We start from the raw sequence: 26713 nt of genomic DNA, 5'->3' as shown, positions 1-26713 counted from the left end.
GAAATGAGCTTTCACTTACTTTTCTGTTCCAATATCAATTTGGACTTGGTCTTTGCATTTAATTTTACTTTAAGCCTCTGGAAAACGTACTCCTCGGGTAGCATGCTCTGCAGAAACCACTTTGTTTCATATTCACCTTCTCTGCCTGCAGGTCAGAGCAGGAGGGGAGGAACTCACAGGAAAACACTGCATGGGAAGTTGGGAGCAGCCCGGCCTGCCTCGGTCACAGTGTAACATTCAACAAAGGGTCCAGCAAACTGTCCTCATCTGTGACATGGAACCGCACGAGCTGCTCTGGACAGCTCACAGGTGAGGACAGACAAGGCAGGGAGGGTAAAGGCAAGGTGAACAGAATGGACCACGACGCCGGTGTGTGGGATTTCCACTCAGAGAAAGCGTCACGTGGTAGTGGGCCTCCTCTGATGCACAATGTCCAGGGGCGTCCATGCCACGGACATGAGTACACTTTTCACTCATTCATTCATTCCACTAACATTTACTATGCATCTTTGATATACTCTGCAGAGTTCTAGGTACCAGGGATACAGCCGTGAATAAGCTGCCACTTTTAAATAAGATGCCAGATAGAGGTGCTAGGAAGAAAATAAAACTGAGTGATATAGTAGAGTGAGTCAGGGAGTTAGTTGCTTTTGATAGTACGGTCAGGAGATGACATTTAAACAAAATCGGGAATAGAACAGAGTCAGCAACGAGAGTACACTCCGTGAAGAACATCCCAGGCAGAGCTAACCCCCAGTGCAAAGGCCCTAAAGCAGGAAGGAACTTGGCTGGTTTGAGGGATGAGAAGAAGCACAGAATGGAAAGGGGGTTAGAAGTAGGTCAGACCATACAAGGCCCTGCGGATGGATGAGGAGCGGGGTTTCTTTCTAAGTGACAAGAGGAGACACTGGGTTGTTTCCAATCAGGTAGTGATATATTCACATTAGCTTCTGGGGGGGGACTGGATTGCAGGTGAGCAAGAGGTGAGCAGCTAGGAAGCTTTCACAGTAATACAGGCATGTAGAACTAACAGGACTAACCACGTTATACATAGGACAGGTGGACTTAGGCACACACTGCAAAATATCCCCGTGGATATTTGCTTTCTCTTGTACCATTTGTATTATTTTCATGCCCCTATATTAAAACTGAAGGCAAAAAATGAGCAATCAGACAATTTCAGGTACATGATCTAAGATTTGGAGGAAAACATTAGCTGATGAAACCATCAGCTCTCCCAGCAATGGCCTCCGGGGAAGACATGCAGGCATCCCTGACTCACCTAAGGTGCTTGTAACTCATTTATGAAGCATCGAGGCCTGGCAGCTGGTGGAGGTGGTCCATGGGAGGTCTGGAAATGGATGGGAAGTAAACACCTTCAGAAAAGGAAAACAGAAACTTGCTGGCTTGCTGAAAAGAACCACAGGCATAGCGGAAGGAGAGATTAATCAGGTGCCCTCGATGAGTAGGAAACATAATGACCAGGAAAGAGTTAAAATTCCTCCAGCCATATTGTGGAAAAGGGGCTTAATTCACCTTCAACTAGCAAACAGACAAGGGCCAACTAAATACAAGGGGCCGTGACATCTTTGAGCACTAATTGACAACATCACCTTGTAAGGGAGGTGAAAGTAGTCTCTATGGAAAATTGGCTTTGCTCAAGTCACACAGCCGGTAAGTCACAAAACTGGAGTCCAACCCCAACTTCTGGCATCAGGCCACTGTTCTTTCCACAACTCGGATAATTACAGCAACTTGGATTCTCCAGAGCTCCCTCCAAAATATTCACAAACAGATTTCTTTCTGGACCTGCGGTTCTTGGTCACAAAGAGCCCCTCTCCTGAAGGCAATCATAGCTCCCTAGAAGAATGCGCTTTTCTCTGCCTTTTCTAGAATTCTGCATTTTAAGTACATCCCTTTGCCAATGATTGTTGAGGTCAGACAGGTGGAATGGGGGAATGATGAGGGAAACAATTTGGAGAACAGAAAGCAAAATGATTTTAATACATGGCCAAAAAAAAAAAAAACCCACAAAGTAAAAAGCAAATGACAAATGGGGAAAAATATTTGTGACCTATATCACAACAAAGTTAACATCTCAAGTATATTAAAAGTTTCTATAGCAAAAGAAAACCCAGCAAGAGATACAGGCGTTCACAGAAAAAGAAACACAATGACTCTTAAACATATGAAAAAGTGCCCAGTCTTCCTAAGAAAAGTGAAAAGTAAAACTACAGCTAAACAGAATTTAACACCTAGTATGTTCACAGCTAAATAGAATTTCATGCCAATGAAGTCTGACTACTTATATATACACACACACATATGTATATATATGCACACATTCACACATACACACACACATACAAATGTACACACATTCATTGAAGCTCTGTTTGTAATAGCAAAATCTAAAAACAAGAAAAATGTCCATCTCTGTGTGGCTAGTTGGATAAACCACCATGCAATTACAAAAAGGAATAAAATATATCATATATAGCTATGGAATCATCATCAGCATTTTAAAATTGCAAGGAGCAGAAAAGCATGTAGAGTATATTACCTTTTATTTAAGAACGAAATATGCATGTAAGTGAATTTGCTCATTATTAAAGGTGCCATGTAGAGACAGGGAAAGAACAGCGTGGAGTAAAATCTAGACTTGTCTGAATATCTCTTGCTTTTCAGACATGTCTCTGAAACTATGTAAATGTTTTACCAAGTTATATTAAAAATTTTAATTGGAATAGGAAAAACTATTTCAAAATTGAGAACTAAATAAAACAACCTAACTGTAAAATACAACATCATCAAGGGACATCATCAAGCAACTTTGAAATGCAATAATTTGACCAGGAGTCTCAAATGCACATATCCTAAGGTCAAAAACAACCACAAAGAAATATTTCTTTTGAGCATTTGTATTGTCATTATCGACTCATGCAGTATTTGTTCATTAAAATATGTTTTTCCTAGAGCTGTCTGCAGAAGAAGCCTGTGCAAAATAACCAAGCCAATACAGAGAGCACCCCCAGTATTCAGACTCTGGTCTCAAAATATCTCTTCTCACTGATAGGAAGCATTTGTTCCTTGGAGAAATGGCTGATTGCAGACATAGCACAGGAAATCTATGAGATGAGCCAGACACCAGAAGGAAACCATGAGTCACCAAGTCTTCTGGGATCACATCAAGAGGACCCAGAAGACAACTCTAATGAACTTCCATTGCCCAAAGACAGAGCAATTTGAGCATGAAAAGAATACTATCTTCATTGACTGAAACATATCAACCATTTTTAAAATGAGTATGTTTATAATGATATTCCTCTTTTAAAAATTTGTCATCACTGTGATTTGGATGTCTGTATTCCTCCCAAAATTCATATATCAAAATCCCAATGCCCAATGCTATAGTGAGATTAGAAGGTAGAATCTTTCAGAGGTACTTAAGCGATGAGGACAAGAGCTCTCATGAATGGGATTAGAGTTCTCATGAAAGAGACTCCACAGAGCTCCCTAGTCCCTTCCACCATGTAAGGACTCAACAAGCAGTCTGAGACCCAAAAGATGGCCTTCAACTGACCATAGTGGCACCTTGTCTCAGACTTCCAGACTCCAGAACTGTGAGAAATAAATTTATGTTGTTTCTAAGCCTCCCAGTCTGTGGTATTTTCTTACAGCATCCCACAAGGACTAAGACGGTCACCTCTGGAGGATGCTAGGAATTTAACTCACTATTGAAAACTAGAATACAAAGAGGAGAAAAATCAAATATTTGCCCTCCCTTTCCTTTATGAATTCTATCTCAAGGAGATTTAAAAGAATAAAAAGAATAGAGAGGAGAATGAAAGTTCTTCTTTTCTGAAGAATTCCAAGTAAAAAATGAAGAAGAAAATATAGATTTAGAATACCACTACTCAGCAAACTTCAATAAAATGATGACTCTGGGCAATGATTACCCATGGTCAATTAAGCTATTGGGTGGTAGGTTGGTGGGAAATTTTATAAAAGAATGGACTTTATCATACCTGAACCCACCGATAAATTTTAACATCACAAAAAGAGATACAAGCATCTACTCTAAATAGAAAAGAAGCAGGATACTACAAAAATGAGAAACTCATAACTGGAAAGGAGATAACTGCCATGAATTACAAAAAGAATAAACACAAAATTGTAAAAGAAGATATCTAAATCATTAAGAGTGGGAGAGGGAAGCAAGGAAAGCCACTGTGTAAAACAGTATGGAGATTCCTTAAAAGACTAAGCATAGATTTACCATATGACACAGGAATCCTGCTCCTGGGCATATATTCAGAAGGAACCCTACTTCAGAATGACATCTGCACCCCAATGTTCATAGCAGCACTATTTACAATAGCCAAGACATGAAAACAGCCTAAATGTCCATCAACAGACGACTGAATAAAGAAGATGTGGTATATTTATATGATGGAATACTATTCACCTACAAAAACTGACAACATAACGCCATTTGCAGCAACATGGATGTTCCTGGAGAATATCATCCTAAGTGAAGTAAACCAGAAAGAGAAAGAAAAATACCATATGAGATCACTCATATGTGGAATCTAAAAAAAAAAAAAAAAGCATAAATACAAAACAGAAACAGACTCATAGACATAGAATACAAACTTGTGGTTGCCAAGGGGGCAGGGGGTGGGAAGGGACAGACTTGGATTTTAAAATGTATAACAGATAAACAAGATTATACTGTATAGCACAGGGAAATAAACACAAGATCTTGTGGTAGCTCAGAGAGAAAAAAAATGTGACAATGAATATATATATATGTTCATGTATAACTGAAAAATTGTGCTGTACAATAGAATTTGGCACAACATTATAAAATGACTATTACTCAATAAAAAAGTTTAAAAAAATAAAAAATAAAAAGAACTGTTATAAGAATTAAAAAAAAAAAAAAAGAGAGAGAGAGATACAAGCAGATGTTATACACCTCCTGTCAGGATTCAACACTGCCTATGAGGTTTAGATATAAAGAGAAATAAGAAAGAATCAGCAAGCCATTGCAGAATGGCACATCAAAGGTTATCTATATACCAGCTAACCCAGACATTATAAACAGACTCCTAGTCCTCTGATGGCTTTCATGACCCTATACAGCAAAAAAAGATACCATGATCAAGATTTTTATCCTAGAAATGCAAGGATGGTTCAATAAAAGAAAACAATTATTTCAACTGATATAAGTAAAACATTTTATAAAATTTAATACTCATTCACGACACAATCTTATGAAGCTAAAAACAGGAGGAAAGATTTTTAACCTGATACAAAGTGATTTCTAAAAACCTACCATAAAATTCATACTTAATTGTAAAATATTAGAAATATTGTTTTTAAAGTCAGGAAAAAGGCAAATATGTCCCATATAATCACTTTTATTCCATTGTTCTGGAGGTCTTAGTTCATGAAGTAGACCAAGAAATGGAAATAAAAGTTAAAGATTAGATATAAAAAGAAAGTAATTGCTTTTATATACAAATTACATATCATCCTAAGAATTATGTAGGAAAACAAAATTACTGGAACTAAATGGATAATTTAGCAAGATTTCTGGATAAAAAATAAATAAATAATATTGTTATAAACCAGCACTAACCAATTAAAAAATATTATAGAAAAAACTCAAGGCACTTAATTAAGGAATGAAGCTATTAAAATGTACATGACTTACAGGGGAAATATAAGAAAAATCATTGGACGATATAAAAATTATAAATAGAAAAATATACTACATTTATAAATGAGCAAATTAATACCATTAAAAATTTAATTCTTTCCAAATTAATCTATAAATTCAATACAGTTACAATTAAAATCCCAACAGGGTTTTTCATAGAGTTGACAAACAGAACCTAAAATTCATACTGAAGGAGAAAGCCAAGAATTGCAAAGACAACTGTGAAGAATAATAAAGAGAGGAAACTGTTCCAATATATATTGCCATGTGATAAACCACCTGAAATCTAAGTTGTTTGAAACAACAACTTATTTTGTTCACAAATCTACAACTTGAGCAGATCTTGGTGAAAACTTCTCATCTCTGCTCCAAGAGGCATCAGCAGGGGAAGGTGGAAGTACTGCCCAAGGTGGGAATCATCTGAAGGCTCTCCAACTCACCTGCATGGTGGGACTGCTGGCAGGGACCTAGGCTGGGCTGTTGACTGCAACACCTCTACTTGGCCCCTCCACATGGTGGCTTAGCTTCCTCACAGCATGGCAGCTGGGTTCCAAAAGAAAGTGTCCCATGAGAGCCAGGAAGATGCTGTATCACATTTTATGATCCAGCCTTAAAAGTCACACAAAATCACTTCCACCACATCCTATTAGTTGGAAACAGTCAGTAAAACCTTTCCAGAATCAAGGGCTGGGGTATTAGACTTCTTAATGAGAGAAGTGTTAAAGAATTTGCAGGCAAGTTTTCAAAGCACCATGGGCACATTCCCATAAGATATGATATATAAACTACAGTAATTAAGAATGACCCAGGGATACAGACAAAACACGGGATGGGGCAGAATGAGATGGGATGGAACGGCGTGGGATGGAATGGAGAACCAAGGAACAGTCACATATACATGGATACTTGATAGAACAAAAGTTGAAGTCACCAGTTAGCGAGGAAAGGGTGTACTATTTATTGAAACATGCTGCTACAAGTGATATTCATATAGGAAGAAAAATTAACTAAAGCCTTAGTTTATACACAGAAAATAAATTGTAGGTGAAATGAATGTATAAAACCTAAAAACAAAAATCAAAAACTTTAACAAGAAGGGAATATAAAATAATATATTTGTAACTCAATGAATGATACGGAATTACTTCTTAAATAAGACATCAAAAAGTACCAACCATAAAGAAACAGACTGAGAATTCTGACTAAAAGTAAATTATTTCCAATTTCTGTATCACTAAAGATACCATAAAAATATAAAAGACAGGCCCTAGGCTGGGAGGATGTCTTTAACTCACAATTGGTTAGAATCAGAATATATAAAGAATGTTTAATACTCAATAAGGAAAAGACAAACAACTCAACAGAAAAACCAGCAAAAGCTACAAGGATTCAATTCATTAAAAGGGAATTATGAACGATCAAAAAGTACATGAAACATTCCTCAACTTCTTCGTTTATCAAGTAGTTTAAACTTTTTCATTTATCAAGTAGCTTAAACAAATATAAAATGCCATCTTTCACAAAAAGAATTGGCACACTTTTAAAGACAATATCAAATGTTGGAGGGACCATGTGCATGCTACTGATAAATGTATATTTTGGCAATCTGACAGCATCTAATAATGTAAAAGACACCCCGACCTTGTCAACCAGTAACCCCACTTCTCTTAAGTACATACTTCAGAGAAATGCTCACACACACATACCAGAAGAAATTAGCTAGCATGTTAATGGTTTGCGAGAGCAAAATTAGTAAATATATAAATAAATGAGAGAAAAAATACCTAAGTGTTCATCAGGAAAGAAATAGATAAATTATGCTATATTCAAAGAATGAAAAATTCAACACTTAAAATGAAAGAACTTGATTTATAAGTATGTTGATTTTAAAAGCGAGTTGCAGAAGTATAAGCACTGCATAATGTACCACTAATGCATTTTAATACTATATATTATCTACTGATACACGCTTATGTAATAAACGTATAAAACTACGAAAGTGAAGGATATTCACCAAGATACTAGTTTTCTCTGGGGAGGAGGGAAGGGAAATGAGGCTGATGAGGTGAACAAAGGGGACTTCAACAACATCTATCACATTTTATGTAATAATAGTAACCATAAAAATAAAAATCTGAAGCACAAAGTCAAAATCTTAAACTTTGTTTCTAATTAATGGATAGTAGTATCTGTCATTTTACTTTAATAATTAACTCATTTATATTAAACATCTTAAGTGCAAATAAATTAAGGCATTACACTCCTATTGACAAGTGTAAGAAACCCTAGTCAACCAGATTAGACAAAAATGGAATAATTGGACTCAGAATCCAAAGACAGTTTCAAAGACCGAGCTCTGGGAAGCACTTTCGCCACAGACTTGGACACAAACTTGAACCTAGAAACAGGAATGCCACCAGGATTCTCTCCCCAACTCTGGTGTCCGCATCTTTCCACATGTAACACTACCATGATGACTATAACTGCCACCACTACTGTGGCTTTGTACAGATGAAGAAACGGAGGCACAGCAAGGTGAAATGACTTGCCCATATCACACAGCTGGTAAAGAGTAAACTAAGGAACTAAACCCAGGCAGGCATATTTAATACTTGATCATTAGAAACTGATTTTTACCACCTTGTAGAAATATGAGTGTTGAGTATTTAAAAGACTCTTTTTTGCCATCTCATACCTCCCACTAGTGGAGAAAGACAGATGCTCTTTCTGGCCCCACTTCTGAAAAATCCAAGGGAAGAGCTGTGACTGCCCCATTTTGGCTGAGCGGCTCTACCCAGACCCTCAAAGGGGCAGCGGGAGGGGTGTTAGAATCCGGGAACAAAATGGAAGTTTCTAGGAAACCGTAAAGTTGGAGCAGGAAAAGAAATTACCAGGAAAAAATAAAAGCTAAGTTTCCCAAGGCGGTGGGGAAAGCAAGGGTGAGAGGCTGAGCAGACAAATAATAGATGCCCACTGCACTTCAGCGCGGTATTCAACACGGCGTTTGTTGTCTTTTCTGTTTTATCTAAAATGTGTACAGTGAGAGCTTGTATTGTGGTTATAACTTTAAAAACTTAAGTTCTTTCAGCGGCTGTCCCTCCTCTGAATTCTTCTCTTGTTCTCTTTTCTGCCCCCTGGAAGCAGATTCGGGTGTATTGTATTGGTGGATGAATGGAGTCAATGTCTCCTACACAGTCTCTGAATTCCTCCTGAAAAGTTGAAAAATGCTCTTTGTAAACATTCCCATTGTGAAGAAATTAGGAAAGTCATTTAGAAGTCATGATTCAAAGTTGTTTTAAATGGCTAATTAAGTGTTTAATTTTATTTTGGAACAGAAACAGGGTGTTGCAGACACAAAGACCTAGATTCAAATTTTGGCTCTGACACTGATAGGGAAATAGATTTGAACATTTCTTAATCTCCCTTATCTCAAGTTCATCACTTTTAAAATGGAGTAAATAGTCAAAACCCCATAGGATTGGGGGTGGGGTAGTATTTGTAAGCAAGAGCATCGAAATGGTAAGAGTTTGGTCCGGGTGATAAGGTAATCATAGGTTTGTATGAGAACTCGTCAGTTGTCCAGAAGAGCATCAATGGTCTTCTAGAAATCTGTCATGTAACTGGAGATGCAATTCTAGGTCTAGGCTATTTGTTTCTTTTTACTCTGGGGGAGCGATTAACCCCCCTCAGATGTGTGCTCTGGCAGGGAACATTGCCCCTGGAGAAAGAAACTTCACATGGTATCTTCACCCAGCATTTTTGCTAGAAAGTAAACATTTTTAATGGCATATTTCTGCTAAAGACCATTCTCCTAGTGGGGCCCTAGGAAAAGGCTCCTACTGTTACCTTTCTCACCTAGGAGTCACCCCAAAGGCATTAATAGCGAGCTGTCTTGAACACTGATTTCTTTCTGCTACATCAGAGAGGCAGACCAGACATAAAGCTGCTTAAGAGAGTATTCAGGAAGAGCATATTAAGTGCTGGGGTCCATTATGAATTTCTCATACATATGGTGGCCCAGGAGGAAAGAAAGAAGAGCACCCCTGGGAGGGAAACAGACCCCAACCTAGAAGGATCCTTTAACAGTGAGAAAGGCAAGATGAGAACACCATTCATCTTTCAGACTGAAGGAGCAATAGCTCATTCCAAAGGTTTAACAGAAGTTCAGGATTGTGCTTAATCCCAAAGCTGAGTTCTGGAGCAGTCACTCTAAGGTGGTGTGGGGGCCAATGGAAGTGAAGGAAGATGAGATTGAGATGGCGCTGTGGTCGTGGAGGTGATGGGGGTCTGAACTTGGGGATTGCCGGTAGGGATGCAGGGAAGTGAAGGGAACCAACTCAAGAGACGTGTAGGAGGCTGACTTTGTAGAGCTTGGTGGTCATTTGGATGTATGGAGAGAGGAAGAGGAGTGTGTCAGGAAATTTGTCCCATGTCACAGGCTGGAGCAGTCACATGAGTAATGGTGCCCCTTGTTGAAGAAAGGCATCTGGACATAGCGGCGAATTCCAGGGAGTCAGAAGTCCCAGAGATAGTTCTGAACACCTAGCGCAAGTATCCCTACCCCGCTGGCAATGACGACATTGACTCCTGTTTATATAATAGTCTCTTACATCCTGGTGAGCACAAGACACATCCCCACAAATTCCAGATAAATTCATAAAATTGAAGTTGGGGGATGGAACAGTTGGAATTACAGGACCCTCACCCTTGTGCTACCCCCTTTCTAGATCTGACAGCGCTACCAGCACATCTTCTTCTCCATCTTTCTGTTTAACATCAACAGTGAGATGAGTTTGAGTCCCATAAAATTACCATAAGAGAGCTGAAAAAAAGATGCTAAGGGAATTCAAAGAAAGGAGAAGTTGTCCACATGGGGAGGACAGGAGATCTGGCCTGGGGGTCAGAAGTCGGATTTGGAGATGAAGGTAAGTGGCACCGACCTGATTTTAGAAGAAGACAGCAGAGGCTATCAGAGGGTGAAAAATCTGAGATAAAAGTGAGAAAGCCTAAGTGCACAGCATCCAGCATCCAGCAGGCACTCATTAAATCAGTCTCTGATATGGGTCTAAATCTCAGCACATTTCAGGTCTCAAGGATCACTTTCCTCATTTGCTTATCCATGTACCTGAACTCTCAGCTCACACTCAGTGCTAACGAGGTCATATTTTCTCAGGGCTGACTTTCTGTCCTATATTGGGAGCCATTTTTCCTTCTAATCTAGTAGCTATTATTTGGAAAAGAAGGAATTAGAAGACCATTCTGCATCTGGAGGAAATTTTAAGGTTGCTCTTGAACTAGGTGGATTTGGCCCAGAGTGGGGGAAAAGAAGAGGAACCAAAAAAAGGAATGAAGGCTATCACATCTGGCGGCTGCTCAGTTCTCTCCAAAAGAAAATTCCTGGCAGAGCATCCAGCACATAATAAATAAATACTCAGTAAGTTACTGTTGAATGACTGAGGAAACGAATCAATAATATCCAATCCTTTTCATAGTAATAATGGCTAATATGTATCAAGGACTCACCCTGTGGTGGTCAGTGCACACAGGGGCTCACATTCATCATTTCCTTTGATTTCTTTCCCTTTTTATAAGTGAGAAATGAGGCAACTTTTCTAATATCACACAGCTAATGAGAGATGAAACCAGGACATGAGCCCAACGTTGCATTTATTTCAGTCCCACACGAACCCTACTGTCATAACATGTTTTGTCCCAAATATTCGCTCAACAGATATTTATTGAGCACTTATTACATGCCAGGCATATTCTACACACTGGAGATAGACTCATGAACTAGATATACCTGACCCCCTTCATGAATCTTAAAGCCAAGGAGACAAAACAAATAGGCAATGAAATACTAAATACACTCGTAACCTATCATTTCAGCTCTTGACAGTGTCTCAGAGCAGCAGCAAGTGGTGGAGGGCCACTTTCAACAGGATGGTCAAGAAAGGCATCTCTGAAGTGGTGACATCTAAGATAAGATCTGAAAGTTAAGAAGCTCATCATGCAAAGCACCAGGAGGAAAAATCATTGTTCACAGCCCTATGTGAAAAACAACAAAATGGCGAGCATTTCTATTGTAGCCCTTAATATCCCAAGCCTTTCTGTATGCATTATTTTACTTCACCTCACTGAGAGAAGCCTTTGGAAAGTGTTCCACTTTGGGGTCCTTTCCACAAAATGTGTCCAGTTACTTGTTCACGATCCCCAACCCCATTCTGTTACATTGGTTAATAATTGCCGGTCATCAGCAGGGCTGGCGTAAAGGTCAACCACCTCTGAGAAAACAAAAATCTTCCAATTAGCTAAGAGTCAGTGAAGAGTGATGCCCAGAGCCAGGGTGAGGAGTATCAAAGAAATCAAAGGAAAAGGTTGCCAACGATCATCCAAAAAGCAAGTGGTTGCTCTTTAGGGAAAGTCCAACTTGGCCTGCTTAATGAGCCTTGAAACTTTGAGCAAACAAATCCAGAGTTTGCAGTTGAGGCAAATGTAGGGCAACAAAGAGGGGGGTCATTAAACACACAGATTGGATGTGACCCTCCCTCTGTTGTGAAGAAACTGGGCAACCCTGGTGAGCCATCGTGGGGAGATGCAGACAGGATGGTCTAGGACACAGCAGCTCCCAGAGGAGGGCTGCCCACACCTCCCTTCTTATTCTTTCCCCATTCAATGCCCAGATCTCTCCTCCTTCACCACACACTGGACCACCAGAACGGCTTCACTAAGAAAACCCAGAGATTACCAGAGTACGAGATGTGAACTGCCACTATTACCAGGGCAGTGACTGTGAATCCACTATAGCACTCTTTTCTCTGAGCCTGCAGGCAACCTCAGAATCCCTCTCAACACAAATCTATAGGAAGCTCCTGCTATGCACTAAGAATTCAGAGGCAGTAAGAAATCTGTGTGGCATTCCTGCGTTCTAAACCATTTTAACATCACCATCTCTAAGGTCAAAAAACCAGGTCTTGGCTTTTATTCTGTCCCCTATGCATTAGACAGTACACTCACTGCCAGATTTTCCCAGAACACTGGACAGACGATATTATCTCCTCCCTCCTGGAGTTGCACGGGGGCGAGTTAGGATAGAGTCCACCGAGAATTAACAGAGCGCTCTGGTTTGCAGTCGGTGCTCACTGAATGGCTGTTACTAATAGACTGGATAATCTGAAATGCATCAGCCCATAGAGAGAGCTATATGGTGTTTTGACAAATGACTTCTAAAGTTATTTTTTTTCCTAGGAGAATTTATCTGAGTCCACAGGTAAACCGAAAACAGGTAGAGACTAATAGAATTCAAAAATGGAGCCAAATGGTAGTATTTTTACTGAAGTTCATGGATTTCTGAAGCCCTAAGAAATACTCTCTTAGAAAAAAAAAATTTAGAAGCAATTTCTCTACCCTAAGACAAGATACTTACAATAGAAGCCCTCTGCAGGCTTTCCTTCTCCAGAATTGGTTGGGCCTTATAACTAGATTCCAGCATTTTGTGTTTCACAACTAGAAAGCAAGTATTTGAGGACAGAGGTGGTCACAGGCCCGTGTAAACTTGGCAGACAAATCAGTGAAGAGTCAAAAAAGGAAGAGGAGGGAAGAGCTCAGGAGACCCCAAATGTCGGCCTTTTTCAGTTTCCCCAAAGGATATGCTCCAGATTTGCTAGGACAGCCTCACTTTCTTACAATATAAATTAATATAAAAATGTATAACTACATGTAATTTTTAATTGAATTAATGAGGGAAATTTGCACTTTTGTCCATGTTGAAGTAAGTAGTCCTGGCCTTTTTATATAGCCAAGCACAACTAGAAAATGAGACAGAATATATGAAATGGCTGGTTTCAGACACAACACAACAATCATCACAGGACTTCAAACCTTGTGAGAGGTAAGAAATAAGTGAGGTGAGCACTACAATTACCCCAGGCTTTCTGCCTGGAGGCACTTTCTGGACTACAGCAATAGGATGAGGAAACTCTCACAAAGTGTGGTGGTATCACTGAGTGGAGGAAACAGAGATCACAGTTCAGGAAGGTGGACAATTCTCAAGCCAGAGTACAGGAGAGGACTCATGACCAAGGACATCTTACCTTTTTAAGTTTCTGCCTCATCTCTAGAATGTGAATATTTATATTTAATCCACACTGTTATTGGAAGCATTGAAAGACATCAGTGACAGCTATCGTTTACTGAAAACTTACTATGTTCAAAACCTCTATGTTTGATTTTCACAACAATGCCCAAGGTAGCTACTATTGCTTCTCATCTGACAGCCGAAGAACTGAGAGGGCTGATGTGGTAGGCAGCCTCTAGGATGGCAAGCGTGACCCTGCCTCCTGGAAGTCACACTCTTGTGTAATCCTCTCCCCTGGACCGTGGGCTGGACTTACTACCACTTCCAAGGTGAGTTTCTAACAACACTATGGCTTCCATCTTCGGTGTCCCGCTCACTCCCCCTGGGCCACCCTATAGACTCTCATGTGGCAGCCAACAGCCAGTGCGGAACTGGGATGCTCAAGCCAATAGCCCATGAGGAAATGAGTCTTTCCAACAACCACATGAGTGAACTTGGAAGTCGATCTTCCCCCAGCTGAGCCTTCAGATAAGATTGCAGGCCTGGCTGATGGCTGAAACCAGGGACCCAGCTCAGCTGTGCTCAGATTCCTGATCCACAGAAACTGTGAGATAAGTAATGTTCGCTCTTTTAGTCATTAAGTTTGGGGGGCAATTTGTTATGCAGCAATAGGTAACTAAGACAAGTCATATTAAGTAACTTTCCCAAAGCCATGATAGTGTAAGCAAACCTCCTAACATAAAATAGCAACCAGTACAAGTTAGGCTCTCAGCAAATGATTGGGACTTTTTTTTTTTAGTTTTAATTTTTATTAAATATACTCTCTTGGCACAAACCTTTAAAATGGAGTGATTACGATAATAATGACAACAACTGGTGATCTCAATAAATAAGCCAAAAAATATTATATCAAAACTATGGCCAAAATGTGTTTCTGGATGCACTCTCTAAAATGCATCCTTCTGTGCTCGCTTCAGCAGCACATATACTGAAATGCATCCTTCTTCTTCAGAAAAAGGAAAAAGTCAAAGTCGACTCCCTCCAGCTTCCTCTGAATGCAAAGAAGTTCAGCACAAAGAAGCACACACCTACGCCTTCCAGACGGGGTGGAGCTGCCCCATGGTGCCCACATCTCACTGGGGAAGGTCCTGGTGTTAGGATGAAGTAAATATGCACACCAGAGGGAACCGAAACTCCAATCTCTGGGCTTTTTAAAAGCTCGTATTTGTATATTTGATGTGCAACCTAATTAGACCAGAGCATCTTTAATTAAGTGTGTCAGCCCCAGTGGAAGCCGCAGAGTTCAATGCTAATAAAGCTGATAAAGGTTTTTGTTTCCCAGACTTCTTTTATTTAATGCCTCAACCATGTTAAGCCAATCTGTAACATATGGGCAGTTCTCCCACTATGGATTTATCATTTGGGTGTTTCTTTCTGTGAATTAATGCAATCAAACTCCTGCCAGTGTTAATTATTTTTTCTCCAAGAAGCAAATCCCAGAATTTAGCAATAACCAGCTGCGATTTGCTGATGGCAGAGCGGCAGAAGTGATGGCCTCGTGCGGTCGGTCTGCCACCGCCCCAGGAAGACGAAGATGGGCCTCTGTGCTCCAGGGCTGACCTCAGCTCTTAGTGCTTTTAGACACAGGCAACATTCTTGGCACTTGCCAGCCTCCCCATCCCTCTAGGAGCATAAATCTTGTGGTAGGCAATGAGCTGCCCTTCTGGAAGTTTTGCTGGTCACTAGGAGACCAGCTGCCCAGCAGAATCTCTCAGGTGATATATTATATATACCGTCTGCCTGGACTCTTCTGGCAGGTCTTGCTAACAGAACAAAACGCCCCAAGACAAAAGCCCTGACCTGTGCACCTTTCTAGTGCTCTTCCCTGTAGTTGGAATACTTTTCCCCACACTGGCCCTAACTAGTAATCATTCATCCTCCAGGTCTTGGCTTCAATGTCACTTCTCTCTGTCCATCCCATTCAGCAGAGTTCTCAGCCAAACTGAAACCCTTTCTCAGCTTCCTAGTTCATTCAAAGCCTTTAGCACAGGGTCACAATTACCTACTTTGCTTATTCGCTTGTTTAGTTATTTATCACTTGCCCCTCCTCCCATAAAATACTAGCCCCTCAAAATGAGGTCACACAGCCTTATTTAGTGCTGCTTCCTCAGCTCCCAGCACATCTTGGGAGGCAGAGCAGGTGCTTAGCCAATATCAGGTCATGAATGGATAATGAAACCTCAAAGGGATGGCTGTGTGTCTTTTCCCTCCAAGTCCTGGTCTGCATCAGAAATATTATATGTTCCAAATAACTTCGTAGATTTTTTTTTTTTTGATAACTGGGAGAGTCACCCTGCAGCCCATAATAAGACAAAAGAAAAGTCCTATAATAAGACAGAAGATGTAGCCATACTTGGCCAAATGGTGAAGTGGATCAGAGTTTAGAACGAGCAAGCCGGGATTTGATTCTGGCTGTGTGGCCGCAAGCAAGTCATTTACCCTCTCTGAATTTTTGTTTCCTTATTTAAAGAATGAGCACAACATTCCCCAAGGAGGTGTGAAAGCATAATTGGAAAGTGTAATTGTTCAACAAATGTTCTCTGAATCTGAATTGGAGGAAAACCAATCTCAGAAGAGGAAAGGGTGTTGTCCTTGAAGATATCCAGATTTAACAGTAAATAAACACTCGACTGAATTACTAAATTTGTGATGAGGCCCACGTGACTATATGAAATTTGGAGAGTCCACGGACCAATCCCAACACTGCTGATGTTACCTCACTGTAGCTTCAGGGGACGTTGCATAAAGAACGTTCCTGGTTCTTGGATATCTACTCAGAAAAGAAAAGAGAAAGACTAGACTGCCTTCAAATTTACCTTCCTATCTCTTTTCACTCATTCCAGCATTGCTAAACTTCTCCCCTCACGACAGTCATTTCCACATCTGTATGTCTCAGCATAGCTGATTAAAACAAACCCCAGATCCCCTTAAAACAGACACCTAAACCTGTGGAGCAGACCTAGAGGGAAAACACAAAGATGATTCTGGGGACAGTGGGTGTCTGACCCAGGTTGGCTGTCCTTGTTAATGAGGAGCATCTTTATCTCAAGGGCAAGGCGACAGCACTGAAAGCTTTTAAAGCAGTAAGCAGCATGATCAAACTGACATTCTAGCGAGTGTTTTCTGAGCTCATGAGAACCAGGAAACATCCATCGCAGTTTTCTGTCTCAGGAACAGAAGCTCCAAATACCAGGGGTCATAACGGTTTCTACCATGGACTTTCCTATGCTGAGAAAAGAGGGACAATGAGAAGCACATGGGGCAGGGTTTAATCTCGGTCTGATGAAGTTAAACTGCTACTCAGATACGTGCCCTCCCTCAACAAAATCGTTAATAAGAACACTCATGTGTCCATCTGAACACATGATGGATAAACCTTTTCATAACGGGCTCAGACACCAGGTCTAAAGGTCTTACAAGCATTACCATGATCCTTCCATAGGCTTCCAGTTTCCAAATTAAGCCTGATTAACAGCCACCAGACAGCATTTAATACCCAGCCCAAACCCATAATTAGGTTGACCCCATTACACTTACCCAAAACTGGAAAGAGAAACCAAATGTCCTCTGAAAGCAGACAAAGTCATAGTGAATGAGGGAGAGTGGCTATGTTCTAATTTCTATATTCGACTCCAAATGTAAGGAAAGTTGAACTCATGACCCTTCACTGTCCTAATAGCTTCCCCAGATTCTTCCTACTTTACCCCCAGTTTTGAAATTTTTAAACTCAAGAGAAGTGACATTTACTAAGCACTGTGTAGATGTCAAAAAGCTCAGTAGAGCTTCATGGTGGCAGTGAAACACTGAAAGTGTTTTAGAAGTATATGTATATATCCATATAATAAGTGTTATGTTATATACAGCATACAGACACAATGGTTTCTGCTCTCAAAGCACACATTCTAATGTAGAAGCCAGTCTGATGAACACAACTAGAGGAAGATTCTTGGAACAAGGAATAAACCGCTCCACGGAAAATCAGATATATCTGGCAAGGGCGCATGATCAGGGCATTGGGAAAGGGGCCCATTTCTTTGAAAACCTAGAGGGCCTCTTTGGAGCGAAACTGATGAGTCCTATGAGGTCGTAGGTCCAAGAGCTTGTACAACACCTAGAAAACATGGGGTGGAATTCACCCTGAAGTGGTAAATGTAGTCTGAGAAAAAACTTGAGGAAAGGAAGTCTAGAGAGCTGCTGCTTACGGCAATTTGCAGTGACTTGGGGTCCCATTCTGAGGTGCTGGGAGAGCAATGAGGCTTGCAAGAAGGGATCTGGCTAAACAAAGGAGACAGGGTTGCTGTAAAAACCCAGAAAGCCAAGCAGCCCTGCTTGGGGACTTAGTGACTGAGGGCACCTCAGGAGCCCAATTCCCTGTGGGAGCGAAAACAGGCACGAAGCTACCAAAACACAGTGGTGGGAAAAGCAGCTGCCACCGCGGGCTGGGAGAGAGGGAGGTCACACGGGGCTGCACATCGGTAAGCAAAGACTCAACATAAGGGCATCCAAGCCTCCAAACCACACAAGGTGACCATGAGGACCAGAAAATACATAAACTTTTAAAATTATGTGTACAAAACCCTGATGCACTCAACAAATTCAGGAATATCATTACATTTTTTAATTAAAGGAAATATAAGCAGAGCTGTTCTATCACAGTTTTATACAACCTGGGCTGTCTTTCCTCCTTCTCTAATCATCGTCCATTCTGCATTCAGGCAATATTTATCCAATGTTCAAAGTTGAGACAGAAAGACCCATTCACTTCCCAAATACACTAGTAATTATTTTTCTATTATTCCATATGCTGTGCTCTCATAAACCCAGCTTCAATATGTCTGTGTCCCAGTTTATCTTCTCCCCACACCCTGTCTGCTCTGAGCCTTATAATGAAACCAAAGGTTAAATGTTTGTAGACTCACGCAACACCCACGACGTTAAAACAATTGGATGGGAAACAATCTCATCTCAACATGCTGGGGGAGATGTGCTAGACACCCATTAGAGTTAATGGGAGTTACAGCCAGAATCAAGGTGAAGGCTCTGCTCCCAAGGGCATGATGGCAAAGAGAAGAGCAGGGGAAGTTTAAATTGGAAAAATCCCACAGCTGCATAAAGAACTCTTGGAATCGAGTGCTAGTGTTTGTGAAAATCACGTATTTTTGAGAACTGGTCCTAGTCCTGGTCTCAGACAAAAGTGGAGCTAGTTCTTGCTTTTGCTAGCTGTGTAACCTTGAGAAAGTTATTAACCTCAGTTGGACCTGTTTATTCATCTTTAGAAAAAGCATAACAGAGGTTTGTAACTAATCCGTTTATGATGGATTATGTGGGAGGCTAAGTGATATTATGCATAGAGAACGCATTGTACAAAGTAAATATGCTATACATGACCTAGGGCAATCATTATTATTATTTTCATCATCATCATCATCATCATTACAATTAATAGCAACTTCATCACTTTTACAGAACAGAGATTGTCTCAGTTACTTTTTTCTCAAGGCAAATGGTTTTCAGGAGCAAATCGCTGGGTTTCCAATGGCTACCACCTACATCAGACCCCAGAAGCAGTCACAGAGGGAGTGCTTTATCCTCTTACACACAGTCTCAGTTCATCCTCCCAGGGGCTCTGAAACACAGACATTATTCCCATTTCACAGCTGGCAGAAACAGAGGCTCAAAGAAGCTGAGCTGTGTTAAATACGACATCATTTGTCTTACCTGATAAACAAGGGTCAACGTCAGGATTTTTACAAACTTTTACCCAGACTAAACCCATGATCACATAACCGTGTCTTCCCAGCACTTTTCCATTTGTCCCTGCCCCATCACCACAATCCACACATTCAATCATAGTGTAGACCATAAGCCCCGGGTCACGACCCTACAAATGTGGATTTTACACCCAGTCAGTTCAGAAGGCATTTGTCCTTTGGGCTTTCATATGGGATTCTGAAGGCCCTTGATATTACCAGCCAATCAGCATTCGAGACCCCCGGCTGGATCAGCATCTCCTGAGAAGCCCCAGAGACGGTCCTGTGAACCACAAATTCAGCATCAACATTAAATGGTCCAAAGAAAAATCATAGGGTAGGAAAAAAGTTCCGTCTCTTTCAAAAGATACCCCAATCACACTGGGAAAATATAAGATATTCTAAGATGACCAAGGGCACCCAGATATACACGGAAGTGGGAAGGTGGCTGTGAAAATGAGGTACGGGGAAACCTAGGGAAAGACACAGGTACATGCAGCATTGAAATGCCCCCTGACCTCAGACTGCTTGTTAGACAGGGTCCCTGGGAAGCCTCACTCTAATTCTGTTAAAATGTCCCCTTCCTATGCTTCCTTGGAACAAAACACCCAAGACTTGAGGGCAAGCACTCCCTGCCCCGTAGAGTGCTGTGGAATGCTGTTCCCTTTGTGCGTAGATTGGATTCCCCTTTAGGAGAGAATGCCTTATCTCTGGGGCATTAGATGTAAGAGAGAAGCAGCTAGTAAGCCTTGGAGTATAAAATAAAAAGGAAGAAAAATGGCCAAACAACAATATGAACAAAACCTAGCAGCCCCAGGGCCCATGGATAAGCCACATAAGGACAGAGGCCATTTGGGCAGAAGGGGCTGGACACCCGCAGTCCGGGACAGCTTCCTTCTCTCCTCTGTTGCTGGCCTCCCTCTTCTACCACCACTGTTCACGGAGGGGTTGCCTCTGGTTTGAAATGTCACCCAAGATACGTACACAACATTTTGCTGGAGTTGAATTTGAATAAATAGAAACTTCAGTTACAAATGAAGAGCCAAATCACATCTAGAATGAGATATGTGACACTCTGGGGTCAGAGACATTCTTACCACGTCAATTTGAGTCTTAGACTTCAACTCCATGTTTTGAGCAAAGTCCCATTCACTCATTTAATTCACTCATTTAATCCTCGCTACAGCACTTTTGGGGAGGGCACGATCATTTCCAGGGCACAGATTAGGAACCTGAGAGGCATAGTGGGGGTTCAATATTCAATTTAAGAGCTCAAGCTCAGACATCGTTTAAATAGCAGAACTGGGATTCAAACCCAGGTCTCCTAATTTCAAACCCAAGGCTCCTTGGACTACATCCCCCACCACATTTCCCCCACATTTTACTGCCCAGCTCTGTCCTGTCCCAATAGTAGAACAAGTTCTCATCATCTTATGTCTGAGGCTCATGATTGGCTCCACATCACTTTATCTCAGTTACTCTTTTTTCCCTGAGTCTACCCCCAGGAACATTCAACCTAAAAATGAGGGAGACCTGCCCTTAAATTCTCTAGAGGAAGGGGAGGGAAAAAAAAAATAAACAGTTTTCTGTTCCTTTGTCGGATTCACTGGTAACACTGGAGATGCGCACAGCCTGGGATCTCGGCAGCTATTGTCCTCTGAATGTTTTATTCTTTCACATACACCTTAATTTGCCTGGGAAAGAAACAGATATCTGATATGACAAGTGTATTTTTTTTTCCTGGAGATCTGACTGTTCATTTTTTCCTTGGAAGGGCCAGAGTGTCTTTCAAAAGTTTCAGCCCTGGGTTTGTGAGAAACTTATCCGTGTGGCATGTCTGTCACTTTTCACAGTCCTCAAGCGAGTCTCGGCAATTTTCACATAATGGCATTTGTTGACAGGTTGTTAGGGCTGACAGTGAATATGTTTGAAAAACTGTCAAGCTGGTGAAAAAAAAATTAAAGAGAGAGCCTCCTTACATTTGAAACAGCATGTTAAACTGTAAGTACGTCCTCAAAATGCAGAGACCTCCACTTCTCATCAAGTTACATGCTCAACAGTGACAGCCTGAGAAGGGAGAATCCCTAAAAATTAATGTCATCTTGTCACTTCAAAGGTCATACGGCACATTACCACTAAACTCTATTTATCTGCATAGAATTGAGTTTGCCTTTAATGCTCAGTAACAGGTGAAGTGGGAGAGGAGTATTTGCAGACGCAGTCAGGGTGAAGCAAGGTGTTTAATTGGGCAGGTGAAACCGCCCAGGGAGTTGGCAGAGAGCCCTGAGATGTGGCACTGTAACTCGGGTCACTTGGGCCACTACTGCAATTGATCTTTAATCAACGGATTTTCAAGGAATGAGTTAACTGATGAGCGGGGACTGAGGCTACAAATGGACAGCTGCTCCCCAGTTTGACAAAAGACAGCCCACCATGTCCTGAAGGGTTCCATTTACTGGACATATCAGAAGCTCCAGAGAAGGACCAAAAGCGAAGTGCTTGGCATTTTCCCAAGGCCATTGAGATATGGTAATGACCAAATCTGACTGTCAGGTGCACACTGGGGTCACTATGTGCACAGCCCGAGCCTAGGCACCCTGTAAGAATGGGAGACATGCGAGACTGTGTGCTCACCCTGGAAGCTTGCAACCTGGCTGGGAACCCAAGGCCACCACCTGAACCATGAAATCACAACACGACAGAATAAAGAAACTTGTAAAAATGAAGAGGTGTGATGGTGTAGATGTCGAGGCAGCCTTCTCTTGGCTTGTTCAACATCTGATTGCTGAGTTCTCCTCACCTACAGATTTGTCCCTGACCTTCTACTGAGACAATCAGTCTCATCAGATCTTTGGGTATGAAATTCTTTGCACTTAGCTTGGTGACTGTCAGCTGTGGCTATCAAATAGGTACACCTGAAAATCAGCTGTTCCTTACTGACTTAACAGTCCTATGTCCATGGGAGACTTTCTTTTAAGCTCTCTGAGATTCAGTTTCCTCATATGGAAGATAAACTGTTATCTGCATCGTTGAGCTGTCTGGAAGACCAAATTTGAGATAATATTTAAGTAAGCATCATGCCAAGTCTGGTACATACCAGGTACCCAAATGTTTTCGTTTGGAAGACGTGGGTCTTGCAATGGGAAGGGAGTGGAGGAGATCGAGGTGATAGAACTTTCCACCAACTTTGCTAAATGCTTCAAATGACTTTCTTTCCTTTCAAGCTAACCAATCTCCTTTTTAAGACAAGATCTCTCTCTTAGCCACCAGTGTAGTTTACACCAAGATCCGTGAATAAACTTGAGCCCAAGTACACAGTTAAAACTCCTTTAATTCTCTGGTTCAGAATGTGAGCATTTCCACCAGGGCCTCCCTCCCTCCAGGGGCTTAGATCTAAACAGTAGCCTGGACTTTGCAAGCTCGGCAAGATGTAGAGTTCAATCAACCAAGAGCTCTGAGGGGCTGGCAGGGCATCATGCCTGAGGGGTAGGGCTGCCATCTCTTCCCTGCTCAGGGCAGAGTTTGTTGTACATGAGAGTCAAGTCTGATTTTACAGTGCTGTCTCTGAGATTACCCAGGAGGGTGGCAGAAAGCTGACAATGGAGGAGTCTGGAGCGCTGGGACTTGCCTTCACAGCAAGAGGCTCTGGCTGGATGGAGCAGGGGTGGTAAAGGCAGAAGAGTCGAAGCAAACCCCTCTAGAGACAGCTAACAATAATCCAGAGAAATGACAGCTTCACTTTTAAACATTTTTTATTAACTATAAAAAATACACAGAAAAGTGCACAAATCATAAGTGTCTCTCAAGGAATTTTTACAAAGTGCCCAGACTTTAGTAACCAGATCAAGAAATGATTAAGAATATGCAGTCCGTGACCAGCCCCCAGACCCTTTTGTTACCCCTAGTCACCAGCCGTTTTCTCCTCAAGAGGAATCACTCTCCTGACTTCAGGTTTGTTTGCTTTAATTTCACACAAATGGAATTATACCATATGTATTCCTTTACCTCTGGCTTCTTTCACTTATTCATCCAAATTGTTGTTTGCAGCAATAGTTCATTTTTCTCATTGCCAGATCTACTATCAATAGTCCTTTGAGTTATTTTACAGTTTTGACTAATGTGAATTGTGCTTCTATAATCATTCCTTGTACATGGTTTTTGGGTCATACATATATGCACTTCTGTTGGGTGTATACCTGGCACAGAATTACTGGTTATAAGTCCTGCTTTGTGCAGCTTTAGCAGATGCTGCCAAAAAGTTTTCCAAACTGGTTGCGCTGATTTGCACTCTCACCAGCCATGTATGAGCATTCCAGTTCCTCCCCAACAGTTGGTGTTGTCAGCTACAACGTTGATCTTTATTGTAGGTATGAATAATAGCTATGTCTTACTGAGGTTTTATCATAAACCAAACCTCATGTTAAGCACTTTACATATTTTATATGTCCAAATATTTCAGAAACACTATCTCCATCTTTCTGACTAGGAAGCTGATATTCAAGGGAATTAAGCCATTTGTCCAAAGTCACCTAAATACTGTATGAGAACTGGGATACAACCCCAAATCTTTATGACTTCAAAGCTTGTACTATTTCCATGATGTTATGTTATTCTCAATTGATTTGAAAGGCTTTTTTTGCTCCCACAAGGATTTCAGAACTTTCAGTTATAATCATGTGTATCAGTCTGTTTGGGCAGCTGTAACAAACCACCATCGACTGGATGCTCTGATAACAGATAGCTATTTCTCACAGTTCTGAAGCTCAGAAGTCTAAGGTCAAGGTGCCAGCCCGTTGTTTCCTGGTGAGAGTCCTCCTTCTGGTTCGCAGATGGTTGTCTTCTTGTCCTGTTCTCACATGGCAGAGAGAGAGCAAGTACATGGAAGCAAGCTCTCTCTTGTCTCTCCTTATGAGGGCACTGATCCCGTCATGAGAGCAGCACCCTCGTGAACTCATTACCTCCAAAGGCCCCACCTCCAAATATCATCACATTGGGGGTTAAGGATCCAACATGTGAATTTTGAGAAAACACAGACATTCAGTCGCAAACTATTCCTTATAAGAAGGCAATTTGAAAACTAAGCCGTTAAAAAGGAGAAAGTTACCAGAAAAAGGCATGAAAATGAGAAAACGTTAATACTTGGAATCTTTAACGCTGTGTCTCATTGAGACAGCCTTTCCCTGAACCTGCTAGACTAGCTTGCCCTGCACTTTCTGCTTCTTTAATTACAAAGAGCTTGAATGGTAAACAGTGGGAACCAAAACACAAAGCAGGATGTGTCCAAGGACTGGAAACTGGTTTTCTCGTATGAAGAAGAGACCTGAGCTGAGGGAAAGACAAAGGAATATTTTATCTTCAGTTTCAGTCTGTCCCATTGCGATACTATGGATGCTGTAAATGGGAAAATTATTAACCTACCTGGCCTCTCCTCATATTCCCCAGAACATATTACTCAAGACCTAAATTAACCATATAAACTTAGCCTCCTCTCTTTCTAATATTCCAGGCTCCATCACTCCTGTCAACTCAAGTCTGAACCTCTCCCCATTTTCAGATGTGGAAGAGCCATTGAAAACCCAAAGAATACTTATCTTTGACCTCTACTTCTCTCTGTCCCAAAGCTGTTTCACAAAGCTTTCTTCTGCAGCTCTGCTGTCCGCCCTAATTCTCTTTTCTCTCTTCATTCCTGACCTGCCCTTTTTGGTCTAAAGCCTCATCATGTAAGAGAGTTACAGATCTGTGAAACATGTCTCTAACCTAGTCTAGGCTATTCTGAAAGCCCCCGAAAACCAAATTCCTGCTGAGGATCCTCAAGCCAGGTGTGAAGATGAACCAGAATTTAATAAGGATAATTTACAGTATCACTCTTAGAAGCATACAGACACAGAGTCATGCATAGAAGCATCCATATTGTTAAAAAGAAAGAGTAAAATCAAAGAAATATTGAAAAAGTTTAAGAATAAAGAAAAATTTGAGATATTTTTCTTTTAAGAATTAAAAATGAAATATAAGCCAAAAGAACAAGGCTAGTGCCTGTAGATTCAAAAAAGCAACAGAAAAATAAGGAAATTGTTAACTTTTCTCTTTCTCATGGTCACTGAAATCATTTAGTTTCTAAGTTTAGCAACTTCTCAGGTAGAAAACAAGAGTTAAGCAGAAGCAGTCTTCAGCTCCAAATTCCAGCCAAAGATTTGCATCTAAAGGGTGACACTGAGCAAGTGAGTTAACCCAAAATGATAGCTGCAAACCCTCAGGAATCTTTTGAGAATTAAATTAGGTAATATATATTAAGCACTGAGAAGGTCCTTGGGCATAAATTCTCAATAGGTATTAGCCATCATGATCATGATAATGGTTGTTAAGATCATGTTGATGATTCCCAGGGTTCCTTATCTGCTGAAATACACAAGAAGGAACCCTGGCATTACTTGTTTAGATAGGTGCAATTAAGTAAAAGAGAATTTGACTGTCCAAGGTAAGACTCGAAATGCTAAATCAATGAACAATGAAAGGTTTTGATCAAAGCAATGGAGAGACAAGCTAGGTGAGGCTAGCTCTCTGGTGATAAGCCCGGGAGAGGAAAAAGTTTCCCTGGCAGGTATTCCTCACAAGATAGGCAGCTCCAGGCTGCTTAGGCATCAGAGTTATTTGGCTTCTGCTGTGCAAGGCAAACTCCCAGCCTTTTGGGTCATCTTTAAAGAAGAGGAGATAGAAAGTGTATCTGCTACTTTAGCTCTGCCTTCCAATGGGGCTTGGAATTAAGTTACACTGTTGATCAGGGCTGGGGCAGTAGACGGCTTTCTCAACCAGGTGGCATCTGAGTCACCCAACCCCTACACAGGATGTCCCTCTCCCTAACTCAATAATCTGCCAGTGGATCACCAACTCATTTTATGTAGCCAATATAACCCTGATACAAGAAAGAGAGAAAAGAAAGAAAGAAAAATTTTAAAAAGGAAGGAAGAACATTTCAGACCAATGTAGCTCATTGAAGTAGATATAAAAATTCTAAACAAAATATTACAATCAAATTCAGCAATTTATTAGAAGATAATGCATCATGGCCAAATAGTCTTTATCACTAACATGCAAGATTGG

General features: G+C 41.0%; 1 long non-coding RNA gene across 1 annotated transcript in view; it reads right to left on the bottom strand.

Annotated features, from left to right (window-relative positions):
- The window catches only part of LOC116154815 (uncharacterized), a 584547-nt gene that overhangs the window by 481571 nt on the left and 76263 nt on the right, over nucleotides 1-26713 (bottom strand). The window lies entirely within an intron of this gene.

This window comes from Camelus dromedarius, chromosome 9, assembly GCF_036321535.1.
Source record: "Camelus dromedarius isolate mCamDro1 chromosome 9, mCamDro1.pat, whole genome shotgun sequence".
Lineage (NCBI taxonomy): Eukaryota > Metazoa > Chordata > Mammalia > Artiodactyla > Camelidae > Camelus > Camelus dromedarius.
This window is presented reverse-complemented; position numbering and strand designations above follow the sequence as displayed.